Source organism: Coenobita brevimanus, chromosome 81, assembly GCF_032717465.1.
Source record: "Coenobita brevimanus isolate Jiangsu-jjx chromosome 81, ASM3271746v2, whole genome shotgun sequence".
Lineage (NCBI taxonomy): Eukaryota > Metazoa > Arthropoda > Malacostraca > Decapoda > Coenobitidae > Coenobita > Coenobita brevimanus.
In genome coordinates, this window is record NC_137034.1 from 17100933 (window position 1) to 17108078 (window position 7146).

Sequence of the window (7146 nt, forward strand, 5' to 3'; positions counted from 1 at the left end):
AATGGGAGAGTGAGAGAGAGAGAGAGAGAGAGAGAGAGAGAGAGAGAGAGAGAGAGAGAGAGATGTTGATGAGGAAAAAGGGGCTAACTGGGAGTCAGTTTCATTCCATAAATGCTGGCGTACCTCAGAGATCAGTTTTGGCGCCAACCCTCTTTCACATTCATATAAATGACCTACTATCTGTCACGCACAACCCAATACACTCTTATGCTGATGACTCGTCCCTTCATTGTTCTTCCACATTTAGTACCTCCTTTACACAATTTGATATTATAAATTCCCAAATAAACACAGCAGTTTCTCTGAAATAGGACCTTTCTAAAATTAATCAATGTGGACAAACAAATCTGGTCTCATTTAATGCTAAGAAAACTAAATACATTAATTTCTCCAACTTAACGAATCCCTCAGACTCTCACATAATTTTAAATGATGTCAATATTCCCATATCCACTACAATTGATATCGTAGGTGTTACTCTAAACCCCAACCTAAGCTGGAGAGCTGATGTTAAATCCCTTGCTAAAAATGCTTCCAAAAAATTGGGACTTATGTACAGAGTGCGTGAGTTCTTCCCTGACGAGCAGATGGCCACAATATACAAAAGCCATGTACGTTCTCAGATCGAATACTGTTCACCACTGTGGAGTGGATGTGGAGCGGTTGCATTGAGGCAGTTGGACAAAATTCAAAATAAAGCCATTAGATTAATCAATAATCCTGCCATCAGGCAAGACCTTCCTCCATTATCAGTACGTAGAGATGTTGCTTCTTTAGCATTATTTTATAGATATTTTTACCGTAAGTGTTCAGACGAACTGGCTTCAATTGTTCCTCCCCTTCACATTTTCTCCCGAAATACTCGGGCAGCTGGGAGAGCCCATGAATTCACACTCTCTCCCCTGCAATGCAGAACCTCTGCTTATCAAAATTCAATTATCCCCAGAACTATTACTCTCTGGAATTCACTTCCTGGGAGTTCTTTCGCAGAAACATTTAATCCACTTCAATTCAAATCCAGTTGTTATAAATATTTTATGAATGGAGGATGCCTTTAGGCACATAGAATTTTTTTTCCCCTTTGTTTTTCCTTCCTCCATTCATTATCTGTAAAAAAAAAAAAAAAAAAAAATGACATTAACCCCTTCAGGACAATGACTTTTTTCCCGTTTGCATAGAATTATGTTTTTCTTCTTAAGAGATTTTTCGAGCTGTACATTTTAGGTACGGTAAAGCTTTCTTTAGCCTTTCAGTGCAAAGTGCCTCTTAAGTTACGTATATTCGTCCTGATGTGGCAAGAATAAAACAAACCGTCATCACGTTGAAAGAGTTTATAATTAATGTCAGGACATTTGGAATTTCTCACTTCAGTTCCAAACGTGTAGCATGTTGAGCAGCCGCTAGTGTTGAACCGAAAATATAATTGTCATTTCGATAATCGCAGGTAAGGGGCAGTAATTATCAGATCTATTTTACTCTTATCGAGGTTTAGTGGCACATCTCTAAGCTACTGAAAACCAGAGTGTTTACCGATAGGATACTGTGGAAGGATTCATAGACATACTTACGATCGATATGTCATGTTCTGCAAGGAAGGGGAGAGGACAGAGTTTTCCCTTGTTGCCCGTTCCTCATAAAAAAAAAAAAAAAAAGTCGCAGGAGGTAAATTATTGCAGGTTATAACGATTTCGTGCAGGAAGAACTAGGTAAAAAGTGAACAGATTTTTTACGTTTTTACTAGTTTATTCTGCAAAAACGAAATCCAAATTACGACACTGAATATATTTGGGAATTCCACCCGTGGTCTGTGCATTATAAAGCATGATGGGATCAAAACACCTCCAATGGACCTAAAAGATCCATACTTATATATATAACATTACTGTCAACCCGAATGGCGTCCTTCCTTGCCATCACCAGTAAGCCACTAGGCTCAAGGAACTCCGTCGAAATGTAATCCGCAAAGATGTGTTTGAATGATACACCGACAAAGCTGTTCCGCCATAATGAAGCGAGAATCAGCGTATCTGTGATGATATTCCTCTATAATGAAGCGATGCTCAGCTAATCTGCAAATTTATTCCACCATAATGAAGCCATACTCGGCTACTCCGCAAAGCTATTCCACCATAATGAAGCGAGATTCATCTAACCTGGAAAGCTAACCCACCATAATGAAGTGGAACTCAGCTAATCCAAAAAGCTATTCCGCCATAATGAAGTTAGACTCAGCTAACCTAAAAGCAATCCCGCCATAATGAAGTGAGACTCAGCTACAGAAACTTCTCCAAGCTCCTCAGTCACGTACACATACCTTGAGACGCTTTGAAGGTGTTTTGACTCTAAGATGCAACGCTGAGATGCTTTTCTGTTATCTGTCAGGCTCTTATATATCTTTGACTACGTATGAATTATCCTTGTCAGTCTGTTATATCGGTTCATAATTAGATGTGTCCATACACAGTGAGGGTAAGGAGACATATGAAGTGGAATTTGATAATGTTTTTAACAAGACTTACAAGAGAAATAGGACAGAGGCGAGTTGTAAGTCAGAGTTTAGGCAAAGGTTAAGCTATTGGTTATAAAGCCTCAGAGGATATGGAGAATATGCTTTGTTTTAGAGATAAACGGGTATCCTGATCGGTCCGTAAGAGCATTTTTGATCCACCATATTTTCTACTGCATTATTGATCAGCCATATTATCTACTTTATTTATAGAGACTTAAATGCTATAAAACATACTATAAATGTATAGTCAGCCGCTTCTTTTTTCTCCCTTCATAATAGCAAACAAAATCTGTAAAGAAATGGCGTATGTTGGATGCAGATGAAGAATGGTGAGGGATAGTATACGTGAGGGATAGTCTACGGCTGAAGACTGATTAGCATTGCATATAAAATAGAGTTAATTCTGGATGGATCTTCTATTAAAAATATGTAAGTAAAGTATGTTACTCATGGTCTGAACACTGTAGAAGCCGAGGACAGTGTCCTGGTTCATGGAGAGTGAATTAAGAGCCGAAACACTCAACCTTTTCAAGAAACTTGTAATTACCACATGTGTGTGATTTGGCTAGGTATCCTCGACGATTACGGAAGCTCCCATACACATTATCTTTGGCGGTTTATTTTCCACACTACGTTTTGCTGCTGTCACGTATGTTGTTTGTGTCTTTTAACATGAACATGGAAGGCAAGGGTAACACGTAAGGGGTAAATAACGAGCTGCAACGAAAAATAAAACAGTAAGGAAAAGGTGCTAGAGAGACCCCTTATCCGACGGGAGTACGACCCTTGATAATCATCACACGCCCACCTGTGCAATTTTCCGTGTTCCTGGCTGTGCGTCCGTACCATAAAGTTACCAAGTAGCCTGTTATTAGTGACCAAAGAATCCTCCACACACGCCGGTATAGATATACGCTTATTCAGTATTATTATTATTATTATTATTATTGTTGTTGTTATTATTATTATTATTATTATTATTGTTGTTGTTGTTGTTGTTGTTATTGTTGCTGTTGCTATTATCATTATTATTATTATTTTTATTATTATTATTATTATTATTATTATACGGAGGTTTACACTTTCCCAAAAATAGCGACACCAAAGGTTTAGGACCGTAATCTTGTCGTTTAAGGAAGCTTCTTAACACCGTTTCCCAAACGCCTTATTTTGCTTATTACAATGTACTGTCCTATTTGGCGTTATATAAATCCTTTTACTATCGCCATACACTGGATAAATAATGTAAAAATGGATGTTAACCATCCCTATCCAAAAATTAATAACTAAGGAAGAGGTGTTAGGAAGCCTCCTTACCAGACGAGAATGCGGGCCTTTGTCTTGGATGGCGTGTGTGGTGTTCTGGTAAACACAACAATCCAGAATGGCCTAAGTGCACTCTTAAGTTTGTTTATATTCCCAGCGTGTTATGCCTTTTGATACTGGTTCTGCTGTGTTCTCCTTTGTTTTTCCAGCAGACTTTCCTGTTGTTGGTTCTTAGTTCTGTGCACAGTACAGTACACAAAATGGCTACTGTTCCTTTTGTTTTCCTTATCAGTATATATATAAAAAAAGGATGTTTGTCTGCCTGTTGGTCTGTCTGTCCTCTCTGGAAATTGAGGGGGATGCATATAGAACTCTCTAAACAGCTCTAACAGGTGTAACTTTTAACAGCAAATTTAAATGTATACATTACATTTGCTAAAGTGGCTCCCTTGATGGACAAGATTAGAACTAATTTAGGAATGATAAAGTCATCATGATGGACACACGGTAGCCAGTTACCGTAGTTTATTACTGGTACTACCATATTCCTATAAGCTACAACCGGTCGGATGGGTGGACGGATTGGTGGGGTGGGCAGGGCGGACGGGGTGGGTTGGCAAGGTTGGTAGGTGGGTGGGTAGAGGGCAAGTAGGACCATGATAGGAATAGGTTCATGGGAAATATATCCCTGGTGAAATGAGCCCAAGGAGGAACACAGGTTCACTGGGAAAATGGGTCCCCTGGGGTCTTGTCCCTGAGGGGGAGTGGCCAGCCAGGGTCCATGGTGTAGCTGGTATGCACGATCATGGAGGCTGGGGAATTTGCCCGGGCTACGCCGTATACCTCTGTGAGTGTTTCTTAACACTGCACGAACTCTAAAAAGTTTATCCTCCATCATTTCATAATTTCTTTGAACTTACGGCCCATATGAGTACAAATTTGTCGCTGATGAGGTAGTTATTAACATCGTTTGTTATTAATCCATTGAACACTGAGTAAAAAGAAGCAAAATATGAGGACGGTAAGCCTCTTGTCTAATAAACGATGCATTCTCAGTATTTCTCTAAGTAATTGCAACATATTGTTACTTTCTAGTTCATCATAATTTCGTATTACTGATTCCGTCATAATCATTCTCCTCGCTTTTGTGACCTGAGCCACCTTCACATTCACGTAGCTCAGCATCCCTGATACTTTCCAGGCACCAGCAACATCTGTGATCTAGTTTTCACTTGAACACACACACACACACACACACACACACACACACACACACACACACACACACACACACACACACACACACACACACACACACAGAATTCAGTATTTTACAAATTCTTAGAAGTTTATCCTAATATACGACAGCATACCGACCCAAAGGTTGAAGCTGTTTTCTTTAATGATTTGGAGATCATTATCACACTGTACAATAATACATGCAGAGTAATGAATGGGTGTGAGGCTAGGTGGTCTACAGGATAATGAGTTTTAGCCAGCACACTGCTTACCCAAGTTACCACAGTCTCATTCCTCCCAGCCTCGTTTTTTTTTTCCTTCGTATTTCCCTCTTACTCTCTGCTTCTCTCCCTATCGTCTCTACTTTCACCCCAGCGCGTCACCTATCTTCCCCAGACATTTTCACCAAATCACTCACTTATCTCTCAACCAATATTTCTCCATGAGCCACAAACACCTTAATCTCCCATCCTTTACCCTAACACCTGCCCTCTTCTTCCTTCCTTCATCCTCCCACTCCATCACCCATACAGTCCAAGTTTTTCGATTCACGCTTCCCTACCGTCCATATCAAACCCTCTCCAGCCAGTACATTCATCACATTAACACTTTCCTCCTTCATATTCTCCCACTGTCACTTCCCCATCCCCTCTACCTTGCGTCCTACTTTCTTCCTCTCTTTCCCCAACTTCCTATTCACACTAAACTTCCCCATCCCCTCCTCTGTTTACTCCATTACTATCCCACCTCATCCCCCCTTTCCTATTTCCTCATTATCCTGCCCCATCCCTTGCTCCTTCGTACTTTCCCACTAGCCTACTTCATTCCATCGTTTCTGCTTTCCCACTATCCCTCCCCATCCCCTTCCTCTGCTCTCCCTCCCCATTCCTCCTAGCTAATTTCACTTGTCATCTCTCGTCTCACTCATGCCCTCCTTTCCTCTATTTTCTCTCTACCTTATCATTGTTCCCTCCTGTCCTACACGTCCAGATCTTCCTATCCTTCCTCTCCGTGCCTCCTCTCCCCAATAATGTTACTCTAAATCACCACCCTCTACCCGTTCTCTCTTTATCCATCTCTTCTACCCTTACCCACAACTGCCAAACTCCAAACCAACAGAAGGTTGATGTCTGTCTGTATTTACTTCGCACATTATTGCCCTCGGTGCTCTCAGTTTTTCGTAGGTGCTGTGCGTGTTCTCTTACATGTTGCCAAAGAGTTCTAATTAATAGCAACAATATCGTTTACACCTGGCCTGTGTGGCATTAACCTCCAAGCCACGTTCCTTTTGCTGCTCGTAAGACTTCACTTGCTGGGGCGGCATAAGAGCAAAATACACGAAGTAATAATGGACCAAGTAAAGGTAGGCGGGTTGGTATACTGCGCTGACAGAATGGAGAGAGAGAGAGAGAGAGAGAGAGAGAGAGAGAGAGAGAGAGAGATTTGGCATGCGATATTATCTTGCATTTCGTTGACACCAAAGACGCCCCAATCAGGCTACACATCTGGCTGTATGGCTGTGTGTACGACTGTGTGCAACACTGTATATACAGCTGTGTGTCTGTGTGTACGATTGTGGTTATATCTGTGTATGGTTGTACTGGCGAGTCAGGTCTATGTGTACGGATGTGGGTATCCAGATGACTGTTTTTACACCTGTACCGTGAGAGAGTATCTACGTGTGTGTGCGTGTGTACTCCTGTGTGTTCGGTTGTGTCGTTCATGTGCACGAATACATACACAGTTGTGTTTACGGCTGTGTACAGTTGCATGCATGATTACAATACTTCATTTAGTTTGACTTAAATATGGCATTTTACTGAATTGTTTTAATGGGCTTATTTGTACAAGTAAGTTTATTGGCGTACGTACTTATAAGTTTATTGGCGTACATACATGTAAGTTTGTTGGCGTACATACATGTAAGTTTGTTGGCGTACAGGTACGGTTTCGATCAGTGTTATCTTTACATTGCCTTTAAGCACTTCTAAAACCACACTAATTTATTTTACCTATTAAACCTCAACATTTCTTGCATATTTTATTGTTTTTATATATGCATGATTTACACAATGGACGTGTTAAAAAATTTCCGTGAAAAAAAAGCGAATAATAAGTACAACAACTTGTAC